This window comes from Panulirus ornatus, chromosome 10, assembly GCF_036320965.1.
Source record: "Panulirus ornatus isolate Po-2019 chromosome 10, ASM3632096v1, whole genome shotgun sequence".
In the NCBI taxonomy this organism is placed as follows: Eukaryota; Metazoa; Arthropoda; class Malacostraca; order Decapoda; family Palinuridae; genus Panulirus; species Panulirus ornatus.
The window spans coordinates 26,942,209-26,956,555 of record NC_092233.1 but is presented as its reverse complement, the minus strand read 5'-3'; the positions used below and the strand labels follow the sequence as shown (position 1 = coordinate 26,956,555).

Genomic DNA, 14,347 nt, shown 5'->3' with positions numbered 1-14,347 from the left:
TTTGCCTTTGTACAATGGCACTATGCACGCATTCCGCCAATCCTCAGGCACCTCACCATGAGTCATACAATAATTTCCTTCAAAAAGTCATTTTAAGAAGTATGTTTCATGCTGAATAGAAATCTTGGGTTAGAATATAGTTTGGTTGTCTTTATGACCTTTAAATAATGTCAAAAAAAGACTATCAAAATACCATTTGATCATTTGAATTGTATATACTGGGTATGTATTGGTAACTGAGAGTATTATCACCTACTTACCAGGATTATTTCAAGTACAGATGTGCTTGAACATCATACGTTTCAATTTTGTAACAAAAAGTTTTATGAGCTAAAAAATACCCTGCAACTTTTGGTAATTTTCTCAGAAAAATAGATTTCTTTCAAAAAGTGTTTTTTATGCTGAATACAAATCTGGTGTTGAAATATCATTAAGCTGTCTTTATGACATTCAATTGAGTAATTAGATGAAGTCAATCTTAAAAATATTTTCTGATACTTTGCATTGTATTTACTGGGCATGTTTCAGTTACTCAGAACATTCTAATAAATCCTCCGTAATCATTTCAAGTACAGGAGTGTTTGAATATCTTACGTTTCAATTTTGAAACAAAAAGTTTTTTAAACTACAAAATACCCTGCAAATTTTGGTATATTTCTAAGAAAAATGGATTTCCTTTAAAAACACATTAAAGAAGTATTTTTCATGTTGAATACAAATCTTGGGTTAGAATATCATTTAGTTGTCTTTATGACCTTTAATTAAGCTGTTAAATGAAGATAATTCCAAATTATTATCTAATTTGCTTCGTTTAAACAGGGTATCAGTAACTGAGAGCATTATATTTTTCATGATTATCTTAAGTATAAAGGAGTCTGAATACCTTTTGTTTCAATTTTGAAATAAAAGTTTTTGAGCTAAAATATACCCTAACTATTTCATGGAATTTTTCTATATTTCATCAAGAAAATATCTTCCTTTTAAAACCTGATTATAAAGAGTATTTCCTATGCTGAATACAAACTTGTTAAAACATCACTTGTTTGCCTTTATGACATTCAATTAAACTGTTAAATAAAGTAAATTTTAGAGTATTATCTGATCATTTGCATCGTATTTACAGGATATGTATCGGTAACTGAGAGCATTATGCTATATCTTCCATGATTGTTTCAATTATAGTGTTTCAACACCATTTGTTTCAATTTTGTAACAAAAAGTTTTTTGATATAAAAAAATACCCTGTTATCTTTAAAAATTTTCTCAGAAAAATATACTTCCTTTAAAAACTCTTTATAAGAAATATTCTTTTATGTTCAATACAAGTCTGGGGTTAGAATATCGTTTGGCCATCTTTATGACCTTTAATGAAGCTGATAAACTAAGAGAATCTTAAATCATTATCTAATCATTTCCATCAGTTGTACTAGGTATGTATCGGTAACTGAGAGCATTATCATGTATTTCATTGATTATTTCAAGTATAGAAGTGTTTGAATACCTTATGTTTTAATTCTAAAACAATATTCTTTTGAGCTAAAATATCCCTGAACTATTACCCAGATTTTTTGTATTTTTCTCAGAATAACAAATCTTGGGTTAGAATATCGTATGGTAATCTTTATAACCATTAATGAAGCTGTTAAATGAAGTCATTATTCAAGTAACCCATTAATTAAGCTGTTAAACAAAGTCATTATTCAAGTATCACCTGATCATTTGCATTGTATTTACTGAGCATGTATCAGTAACTGAGAGCATTATGATATATTTTCTATGATTATTTCAAGTATACAAGTGTTTGAATATTGTATGTTTAAATTTTGTAAGAAAGAGTTCTTTAAGCTAAAAAAAAAATACCTGCAATTTTGCTTCTAAGAAAAATAATTTCCTTCAAAAACTCATAAGAAGTATTTCTTATGTTGAATACAAATCTTGGGTTAGAATATTGTTTGATCATCATTAAGGCCTTTAATTAAGCTGTGATAATAAGACAATTTTCGATAACTATCTAATTTACATTGTTTAAACTGGCTATCTATTGGTAACTAAGAGCATTACAATATATTTCCCATGATTATTTCAAGTATAAAAAGTGCTTCAATATCTTGCATTTCAGTTTTAAAACAAAAAGTGTTTCAGCCCATACATAAATGTGCATGGGCATTTAAGTATATATGAGCCCATACATAAATGTGCATGGGCATTTAAGTATATTCATCTATTCATTTATTTATTTATTATACTTTGTCCCTGTCTCCCGCGTTAGTGAGGTAGCGCAACGAAACAGACGAAAGAATGGCCCAACCCACGCACATATACATGTATATACATACAAGTCCACACACGCACGTATAGTTCCCACACATTCCTCACGTGTTGTAGAAGGCGACTAAAGGGGACAGGAGCGGGGGGGCCAGAAACCCTCCCCTCCTTGTATTTTCATTTTCTAAACGGGGAAACAGAAGAAGGAGTCATGCGAGGAGTGCTCATCCTCCTCGAAGGCTCAGATTGGGGTGTCTAAATGTGTGTGTATGTAACCAAGATGAGAAAAAAGGAGAGGTAGGTAGTATGTTTGAGGAAAGGAACCTAGATGTTTTGGCTCTGAGTGAAACGAAGCTAAAGGGTAAAGGGGAAGAGTGGTTTGGGAATGTCTTGGGAGTAAAGTCAGGGGTTAGCGAGAGGACAAGAGCAAGGGAAGGAGTAGCACTACTCCTGAATCAGGAGTTGTGGGAGTATGTGATAGAGTGTAAGAAAGTAAATTCTAGATTGATATGGGTAAAACTGAAAGTTGATGGAGAGAGATGGGTGATTATTGGTGCATATGCACCTGGGCATGAGAAGAAAGATCATGAGAGGCAAGTGTTTTGGGAGCAGCTGAATGAGTGTGTTAGTGGTTTTGATGCATAAGACTGGGTTATAGTGATGGGTGATTTGAATGCAAAGGTGAGTAATGTGGCAGTTGAGGGAATAATTGGTGTACATGGAGTGTTCAGTGTTGTAAATGGAAATGGTGAAGAGCTTGTAGATTTATGTGCTGAAAAAGGACTAGTGATTGGGAATACCTGGTTTAAAAAGTGAGATATACATAAGTATACGTATGTAAGTAGGAGAGATGGCCAGAGAGCGTTACTGGATTACGTGTCAATTGATAGACACACAAACGAGAGACTTTTGGATGCTAATGTGCTGAGAGGTGCAACTGGAGGGATGTCTGATCATTATTTTGTGGAGGCGAAGGTGAAGATTTGTGGGGGTTTTCAGAAGAGAGAATGTTGGGGTGAAGAGAGTGGTGAGAGTAAGTGAGCATGGGAAGCAGACTTGTGTGAGGAAGTACCAGGAGAGACTGAGTGCAGAATGGAAAAAGGTGAGAACAAAGGAGGTAAGGGGAATGGGGGAGGAATGGGATGTATTTAGGGAAGCAGTGATGGCTTGCGAAAAAGATGCTTGTGGCATGAGAAGCGTGGGAGGTGGGGTTGATTAGAAGGGGTAGTGAATGGTGGGATGAAGAAGTAAGATTATTAGTGAAAGAGAAGAGAGAGGCATTTGGACGATTTTTGCAGGGAAAAATGCAAGTGAGTGGGAGAGGTATAAAAGAAAGAGTCAGGAGGTCAAGATAAAGGTGCAGGAGGTGAAAAAGAGGGCAAATGAGAGTTGGGGTGAGAGAGTATCATTAAATTTCAGGGAGAACAAAAAGATGTTTTGGAAGGAGGTAAATAAAGTGCATAAGACAAGGGAGGAAATGGGAACTTCAGTGAAGGGGGCTAATGGGGAGGTGATAACAAGTAGTGGTGATGTGAGAAGGAGATGGAGTGAGTATTTGGAAGGTTTGTTGAATGTGTTTGATGACAGAGTGGCAGATATAGGGTGTTTTGGTCGAGGTGGTGTGCAAAGTGAGAGGGTTAGGGAAAATGATTTGGTAAATAGAGAAGAGGTAGTAAAAGCTTTACGGAAGATGAAAGCCGGCAAGGCAGCAGGTTTGGATGGTATTGCAGTGGAATTTACTAAAAAAAGGGGGTGACTGTATCATTGATTGGTTGGTAAGGTTATTTAATGTATGTATGATTCATGGTGAGGTGCCTGAGGATTGACGGAATGCTTGCATAGTGCCATTGTACAAAGCCAAAGGGGATGAGAGTGAATGCTCAAATTACAGAGGTATAAGTTTGTTAAGTATTCCTGGGAAATTCTATGGGAGGGTATTGATTGAGAGGGTGAAGGCATGTACAGAGCATCAGATTGGGGAAGAGCAGTGTGGTTTCAGAAGTGGTAGAGGATGTGTGGATCAGGTGTTTGCTTTGAAGAATGTATGTGAGAAATACTTAGAAAAACAAATGGATTTGTATGTAGCATTTATGGATCTTTAGAAGGCATATGATAGAGTTGATAGAGATGCTCTGTGGAAGATTTTAAGAATATATGGTGTGGGAGGCAAATTGTTAGAAGCAGTGAAAAGTTTTTATCGAGGATGTAAGGCATGTGTGCGTATAGGAAGAGAGGAAAGTGATTGGTTCTCAGTGAATGTAGGTTTGTGGCAGGGGTGTGTGATGTCTCCATGGTTGCTTAATTTGTTTATGGATGGGGTTGTTAGGGAGGTGAATGCAAGAGTTTTGGAAAGAGGGGCAAGTATGCAGTCTGTTCTAGATGATAGAGCTTGGGAAGTGAGTCAGTTGTTGTTCACTGATGATACAGCGCTGGTGGCTGATTCATCTGAGAAACTGCAGAAGCTGGTGACTGAGTTTGGTAAAGTGTGTGAAAGAAGAAAGTTAAGCGTGAATGTGAATAAGAGCAAGGTTATTAGGTATAGTAGGGTTGAGGGTCAAGTCAATTGGGAGGTAAGTTTGAATGGAGAAAAACTGGAGGAAGTAAAGTGTTTTAGATATCTGGGAAAGGATCTGGCAGCGGATGGAACCATGGAAGTGGAAGTGAATCATAAAGTGGGGGGAGGGGGCGAAAATTCTGGGAGCCTTGAAGAATGTTTGGAAGTCGAGAACATTATCTCAGAAAGCAAAAATGGGTATGTTTGAAGGAATAGTGGTTCCAACAATGTTGTATGGTTGCGAGGCGTGGGCTATGGATAGAGTTGTGCACAGGAGGGTGGATGTGCTGGAAATGAGATGTTTGAGGACAATACGTGGTGTGAGGTGGTTTGATCGAGTAAGTAATGTGAGAGATGTGTGGAAAAAAAAGTGTGGTTGAGAGAGCAGAAGAGGGTGTTTTGAAATGGTTTGCTCACATGGAGAGAATGAGTGAGGAAAGATTGACCAAGAGGATATATGTGTCAGAGGTGGAGGGAACGAGGAGAAGTGGGAGACCAAATTGGAGGTGGAAAGAATGAGTGAAAGAGATTTTGAGTGATCAGGGCCTGAACATGCAGGAGGGTGAAAGGTGTGCAAGGAATAGAGTGAATTGGAACGATGTGGTATACAGGGGTCGACGTGCTGTCAATGGATTGAACCAGGGCATGTGAAGCGTCTGGGGTAAACCATGGAAAGTTCTGTGGGGCCTGGATGTGGAAAGGGAGCTGTGGTTTCGGTGCGTTATTACATGACAGCTAGAGACTGAGTGTGAACGAATGGGCCCTTTGTTGTCTTTTCCTAGCGCTACCTCGCACACATGAGGGGGGAGGGGGTTGTTATTCCATGTGTGGCGAGGTGGCGATGGGAATGAATAAAGGCAGATAGTATGAATTACGTACATGTGTATATATGTATATATCTGTGTGTGTATATATATGTGTACACTGAGATGTATAGGTATGTATATTTGCGTGTGTGGACATTTATGTATATACATGTGTATGTGGGTGGGTTGGGCCATTCTTTCGTCTGTTTCCTTGCGCTACCTCGCTAACGCGGGAGACAGCGACAAAGCAAAATAAATAAAAATAAATACATCTCAACGTATATATATATATATATACCACATCGTTCCAATTCACTCTATTCCTTGCACGCCTTTCACCCTCCTGCATGTTCATGCCCCAATCACTCAAAATCTTTTTCACTCCATCTTTCCACCTCCAATTTGGTCTCCCACTTCTCCTCGTTCCCTCCACCTCCGACACATATATCCTCTTGATCAATCTTTCCTCACTCATTCTCTCCATGTGCCCAAACCATTTCAAAACACCCTCTTCTGCTCTCTCAACCACGCTCTTCTTATTTCCACACATCTCTCTTACCCTTACATTACTTACTCAATCAAACCACCTCACACCACATATTGTCCTCAAACATCTCATTTCCAGCACATCCACCCTCCTGCGCACTACTTTATCCATAGCCCATGCACTGCAACAATACAACATTGTTGGAACCACTATTCCTTCAAACATACCCATTTTTGCTTTCGGAGATAATGTTCTCGACTTCCACACATTCTTCAAGGCTCCCAGGATTTTCACCCCCTCCCCCACCCTATGATTCACTTCCGCTTCCATGGTTCCATCTGCTGCCAAATCCACTCCCAGATATCTAAAACACTTTACTTCCTCCAGTTTTTCTCCATTCAAACTTACCTCCCAATTGACTTGACCCTCTACCCTACTGTACCTAATAACCTTGCTCTTATTCACATTTACTCTTAACTTTCTCCTTTTACACACTTTACCAAACTCTGTCACCAGCTTCTGCAGTTTCTCACATGAATCAGCCACCAGCGCTGTATCATCAGTGAACAACAACTTACTCACTTCCCAAGCTCTCTCATCCCCAACAGACTGCATACTTGCCCCTTTCCAAAACTCTTGCATTCACCTCCCTAACAACCCCATCCATAAACAAATTAAACAACCATGGAGACATCACACACTCCTGCCGCAAACCTACATTCACTGAGAACCAATCACTTTCCTCTCTTCCTACACGTACACATGCCTTACATCCTCGATAAAAACTTTTCACTGCTTCTAACAACTTGCCTCCCACACCATATATTCTTAGTACCTTCCACAGAGCATCTCTGTCAACTCTATCAGATGCCTTCTCCAGATCCATAAATGCTACATACAAATCCACTAGGAAAAGACAAGACTTAGTCTATGCTGTCATGTGTAATGCACCGAAACCACAGCTCCCTTTCCACATCTAGTTCCCACAAAACATTCCATGGTTTACCCCAGACGCTTCACATGCCCTGGTTCAATCCACTGACTGCACGTCGACCATGGTATACCATATTGTTCCAATTCACTCTATTCCTTGCCCGCCTTTCACCCTCCTGTATGTTCAGGCCCTGATCGCTCAAAATCTTTTTCACTCCATTCTTCCACCTCCAATTTGGTCTCCCACTTCTCATTCCCTTCACCTCTGACATATATCCTCTTTGTCAATCTTTCCTCACTCATTCTCTCCATGTGACCAAACCATTTCAATACACCCTCTTCTTCTCTCTCAATCACACTCTTTTTATTACCACACATCTCTCTTACCATTTCCTTACTTCCTAGATCAAACCACCTCACGCCACATATTGTCCTCAAACATACCCATTTTTGCTCTCTGAGATTATGTTCTCGCCTTTCACACATTCTTCAAATGCTCCCAGAACCTTCACCCCCTCCCCTCTCCTGCGACTCACTTCCGCTTCCATGGCTCCATCCACTGCCAAATCCACTCCCAGATATCTAAAACAATTCACTTCCTCCAGTTTTCTCCATTCAAACTTACCTCCCAATTGACTTCTCCCTCAACCCTACTGAACCTAATAACCTTGCTCTTATTCACATTTACTCTCAGCTTTCTTCTTTCACACACTTTACCAAACTCAGTCACCAACTTCTGTAGTTTCTCACCCGAATCAGCCACCAGTTCTGTATCATCAACGAACAACTACTGACTCACTTCCCAAGCCCTCTCACCCAAACTAGTCTGCATACTTGCCCCTCTCTCCAAAACTCTTGCATGCACCTCCCTAACAACCCCGTCCATAAACAAATTGAACAACCATGGAGACATCATGCACCCCTGCCACAAACCAACATTCATTGGGAACTAATCACTTTCCTCTCTTCCTACTCATACACATGATAAAAACTTTTCACTGCTTCAAGCAACTTACCTCCCACATCATATACTCTTAATGCCTTCCACAAAGCATCTCTATCAACTCTTATCATGTGCCTTCTCCAGATACATAAATGCTACATAAAATCCAAATGAGAGTTGGGGCAAGAGAGTATCATTAAATTTTAGGGAGAATAAAAAGATTGTTTTGGAAGGAGGTAAATAAAGTGCATAAGACAAGAGAACAAATGGGAACATCGGTGAAGGGGGCAAATGGGGAGGTAATAACAAGTAGTGGTGAAGTGAGAGGGAGATGGAGTGAGTATTTTGAAGGTTTGTTGAATGTGTTTGATGATAGAGTGGCAGATATGGGGTGTTTTGGTCGAGGTGGTGTGGGAAGTGAGAGGGTCAGAGAGAATGATTTGGTAAACAGAGAAGAGGTAGTAAAAGCTTTGCGGAAGATGAAAGCCGGCAAGGCGGCAGGTTTGGATGGTATTGCAATGAAATTTATTTAAGAAGGTGGTGACTGTGTTGTTGACTGGTTAATCAGGATATTGAGTGTATGTATGGTTCATGCTGAAGTGGCTAAGGATTGGTGGAATGCATGCATAGTGCCATTGTACAAAGGCAAAGAGGATAAAAGTAAGCGTTCAGATTACAGAGGTATAAGTTTGTTGTGTATTCCTGGGAAATTATATGGGAGTGTGTTGATTGAGAGGGTGAAGGCATGTACAGAGCTTCAGATTGGGGAAGAGCAGTGTGGTTTCAGAAGTGGTAGAGGATGTGTGGATCAAGTGTTTGCTTTGAAGAACATATGAATATTATATATTTATTATACTTGACCACTGCTCCTGTATTAGCGATGTGGCACCAGGAAACATAGGGAGAACGTCCCATCTACTCATATAAATGTGAATAAGAGCAAGGTTATTAGGTACAGTAGGGTTGAGGGACAAGTCAATTGGGAGGTAAGTTTGAATGGGGAAAAACTGGAGGAAGTGAAGTGTTTTAGATATCTAGGAGAGGATTTGGCAGCAGATGGAACCATGGAAGCGGAAGTGAATCATAGGGTGGGGAGGGGGTGAAAGTACTGGAAGCGTTGAAGAATGTGTGGAAGTCGAGAACGTTATCTTGGAAAGTGATCGGGGCCTGAACATGCAAGAGGGTGAAAGCGGGCAAGGAATAGAGTGAGTGAATTGGATCGATGTGGTATACCGGGGTCGACGTGCTGTCAATGGATTGAATCAGGGAATGTGAAGCGTCTGGGGTAAACCACGGAAAGTTCTGTGGGGCCTGGATGTGGAAAGGGAGCTGTGGTTTCGGGCATTATTGCATGACAGCTAGAGACTGAGTGTGAACAAATGGGGCCTTTGTTGTCTTTTCCTAGCGCTACCTCGCACACATGAGGGGGGAGGGGGATGTTACTCCATGTGTAGCGAGGTGGCGATGGGAATGAATAAAGGCAGACAGTGTGAATTGTGTGCATGTGTGTATATGTATATGTCTGTGTGTGTATATATATGTGTACATTGAGATGTATGGGTATGTATATTTGCGTGTGGGGATGTGTATGTATATACATGTGTATGGGGGTGGGTTGGGCCATTTCTTTCGTCTGCTTCCTTGCGCTACCTCGCAAACGCGGGAGACAGCGACAAAGCAAAATAAAATAAATAAAAAAAAAAAATATATATATATATATATATATATATATATATATATATATATATATATATATATATATATATATATATATATATATATATTATCCCTGGGGATAGGGGAGAGAATACTTCCCACGTATTCCCTGCGTGTCGTAGAAGGCGACTAAAAGGGAAGGGAGCGGGGGCTGGAAATCCTCCCCTCTCGTTTTTTTTTTTTTTTTCCAAAAGAAGGAACAGAGATGGGGGCCAGGTGAGGATATTCCCTCTAAGGCCCAGTCCTCTGTTCTTAACGCTATCTCGCTCACGCGGGAAGTGGCGAATAGTATAAAAAAAAATACATATATATATATATATATATATATATATATATATATATATATATATATATATATATATATATATATATTTACCAGTTAATGTGCGGGGAATAAGTTTACATTCTTGAGGCCCCCATCTCTTGAATATTTTCTACCATTATACAAATTCTCAAATTTCTATATGCTGGCTGTATTAACCATGCCTTCAGTCATTTAATTTCATTTATCCACCACACTTACACTTAAAATTTACTTTTTCTCAGCTTTCTTTACGTTTTCTTTTTAAATTCATGTTTTGCCATCAGGTTGTTGATTCCGTAAATTTCTCGAAATTACCTGTTACGTCATCATTATTCAAAATCTTCAAAGGTATTGATCATGTCGCCAGTCACACCCCCTTACTATTTTCTCTCCCAGGGTGAGAAAATCTAAGAACTCTAAGCTTTTCCCTCTAACTCAGCCCTACTCTCCATTTTACTTACAGCTTCTTTAGGTTCGGAGACAACTTGAAATGCATATTCCAGCTTTGGCCTTATGTATGACGTGAATAACTTGAATGTTTCCTGATACATTAGATGTAAACAGCTTGATGAATGTGTCCTTACACATAGGATGTGAACAGCTTGATGAATATTTCCTTATCCTTGAACTCGAGTGCAATTCTAACATTTGTTGGCTGAAAGCTTATTTCCACAACTATTATCTTGTGGGACTTTGTTGACAGTTTGTGTTGACTCAAGTTTTTCTTACACAAAGATTCATGCGGCTTATTTCCCTCTAGAAGATAATAATATAGAAGACTTCTTTCGCTGTGACCCATCTGCATTACCCTACGTTTTTGGGTATGAACTTCAATTAACTATGCACTGAGGAACTTTGAATTCAATCAAGGTCCCCTTGTCAGTCATCATTGTGTATGTGTGTGTGTGTGTGCAGAGCAGGCCATATGTAGCTTAAATACGCATGTATATCATTACAACATCAGAACTCGCGTGTTCAGATGCTAAAACCATATCGACTTTCAAGAAAATGATAAAAACCAGTGATATGAAAGACAAGGCTTAAAAATATACTAAGGTTGATTAAGAAGGCTGATGAACTGCAACCGCACCAACAAATACGAAGAAATAATAAAAACTATATACTTGTACAGGTTAATTTTGCACAAATGCTGGTTGATACTGCTTTTGAATCATATCCCACATTACTGTTCTTCCTGGAAAAACTATCCCGGGGGAAACACGGCCGCGCCAGCATCAACAAGCAGCCAAACCAATGTCGGTGTTCTAGTCCACAGTGGCTCACATAAAACATGTTTCCAAGAAGGCAGCTTAATTTCGTGACACAAATTCCATGTGGGATCGATAACACTATACCAGACCCATTGTGTGGGGTCTATGGAAATGTAAAGATATCTTAACAAAATCGATGGTTTCAGTTCGCAGGCTGGTAAATATATATAAAGAACGCGAGCGTGAAGTAGTCCAACTGGCAGTAATAGGAGTCGTTATGGCTCTGGGTAAGCGCCAGACGACTCGTCCCCCAACCATTCTTGCACCACATGGCTGTTGGTTCTGTCTTGTTTATTTTTACAATGTCGCCGCAAAGGGGGTGTTTATGCCCCTCTAGTTTGTCTTCTTACAACAAGCCAAGCCAGTTACCTGTTCGAAAGGACAGCGATTCTCTGTATGTTTATGACCATTTTCCCATTTATTCTTGAAATGGTTTGGCTGTAAAAGACACAAGGAACGTTGGTATGTGTCACTAATCAACATCAGGAAACGCAACCTGACTGTTCTCTTCCATTACATGATTATCCCATGAGCCATTCAGCGTAAGAACTACTGTTTATATCTACGTAAAGTTTGCAAGAATACACAGGATAAAACACAACGAGTTTTAAGTAAACACGGGAGTCGAATGTATTCGTGACAATTACCGTCGTGGACATTTTGTACGGGGGACACCGTATGAAAAACGTTAATTCCCAGTTATCCCGTTTCATCACTGAGTTTTATTCTATTGGGTTTTATTCTAACATTAATCTTTCAACTTTCATCGCTGGGTTTTATTCTAACATTATTCTTTCAACTTTCATCACTGGGTTTTATTCCACCATTAATCTTTCAACTTTCATCACTGGGTTTTATTCTAACATTATTCTTTCAACTTTCATCACTAGGTTTTATTCTAACATTAATCTTCAACAACAGATAGGATCCTTGAATGGAATCCATGATTTAGCAAGCTAATCGCCTCATCCTGTCATCAGGAAAATTGTTAAACTCTCATTTGACACCAAGCGACGTGGTATGAGGTACTGAGAATTAAAAGCTTATAGAGACTGACTGAACCCCCCTTCCCCCATAACATCTAAATAAACTAAAGTTAACAAACAAATTAGATAATAATCATAAAAGACGGGGTACGCAGCCAGGAACACAAGGACCTGATGAGTCCCCCACCAACATGATAGCACAACAAACATCTATAGACAACTACAAAATATGCAGCAACAGAAACCATAAATAACAAGTTACATAACAAAAGTCTGACGACTTAATCTTGAAAATAATTAAACCAAACAAAAACGTCAAATGAAAAACCAAGAACAATGTAGTTCTCTGGTTGACCAGTCTTATATACTTCTGTACTTCCCATTTCCTACTTTACTTATCCTCAAACAAACTCCCTACCCCTAATCCCCGCACGCAAATACTCTAAAACTCCTCTACTCCCCAATCCCAGACCTCCAGCCAACGCCAAGAAAAAGTTACTTCATCTTTACTTCAGCCACAGTCAGTCAGTCAGCAGCTCGGGGAGTCTCGGTAGTAGAGGTGCAGAACATGAATGTCCTGCTATGGTGAAAGGTGAGCGTGTTGAGGGAGAAGGAAACTGACAAGTGGTAGTGTTTTAACCCACTCTGGCTTAACCGCCCTGCAAACATACACATATACATAGAAACAGTGGACAAGCATAAACACCTAGTACACACACGGACACACACACACCGTCAGGCACACAAAAAGAGGGCTACAGTACATACATAGTGAAAGGAGGGGATAACCGACAAAAAACCGATAATCTGAGAGTGCTCACTAAAATACTGGGCAAGCGCGTGTTAGATTCGTGTTGTTAAGGGTATAATATGTATGAGAGAGAGAGAGAGAGAGAGAGAGAGAGAGAGAGAGAGAGAGAGAGAGAGAGAGAGAGAGAGAGAGAGAGAGAGAGAGAGAGGTTAATGCACTCTGCTTGTATGCCGTTAGACTGCAGATGAAAAGTTACCTTCGTCAATGGAGGGAATGAAGTATAGTTTCGTTGAGAAACGTCTCACCTCTACTGAGTTCATAATTTTTTTCCTCCTAAGTGGACTACTGCCTTGAAGCTACAGGAGCCCCATAACAGGGGTCCCGAAATTGTATAATGATAATAATAATAATAATAATAATAATAATAATAATAATAATAATAATGATAATAATAATAGTAATAATAACGTAATACAGACATGATGAATGAGAGAAATGATAACTCAACTTGGTAACATTTATAATTAATGTAAATATTCCGTTTTTTTAATTTTGTTTTCTCAAAAAGGGCAGTAAATCATAAATACTTTAGGTATTCGAAAATTCTAAAATCTTTACGGAATACATGTTTTGGTGTGTAATACTACGGAACCATTACCCACGTTTCACAGACGTACATCTAACTTTACATAGGTATTGCTTTCACGTTCTATATAAATATAGGTTAATGTTATTTCTTTTCACCCAACAGATCTTGTCACCATTTCGTTGGATAAAGGTTCCCTTTAAGTCGTGGCAACATTCGTTCTTCGTAATACACAACTGAACTAAGCAACAGATAAAGATGGAAAAAGATTAAAGGCATTCCAAACCATTCAAACAAATGATTGAAAAACTGAGTGTACGATGTGTACCAATTTGATGCACTGTAGTATGGTCTGGGTCAGCCAATATATCAACAGACCATTCGGTCCTTTCAAAGTTGTTGTTAATACTGATAAAGATCTGAGACATAGACCTTAGCTTGGAAGTAGAAAATAAACATGTTTTGACGAGAAATTCCCGTAAAAAATCATCAACCATTCGACCCTTGAATACTACCCACATGAAACGTGTGATGTATACTTGAATTTTAAAAGAAATCAAATTTTTAAGAAAAGAGACTAAAATTGCACAGTATTTTTCAGGCCTAAAAATATTTTCTCAAAATATAAATAAACATAAACGAAAATATTCTTTAAAGCTTCCTAGGGCCGAGAGAGCGAATATATAGCGACTCATGACGATATGGTAAAGTAATCAATTCAAAGCTTGAGCTCAGGACTTAATGT

The 14,347-nt window shown here is 39.0% G+C and overlaps 1 protein-coding gene across 4 annotated transcripts in view; it reads right to left on the bottom strand.

Annotated features, from left to right (window-relative positions):
• The window catches only part of LOC139750835 (metallophosphoesterase MPPED2), a 378,611-nt gene that overhangs the window by 116,431 nt on the left and 247,833 nt on the right, over nucleotides 1-14,347 (bottom strand). The gene's annotated exons all lie outside the window — the stretch shown is intronic.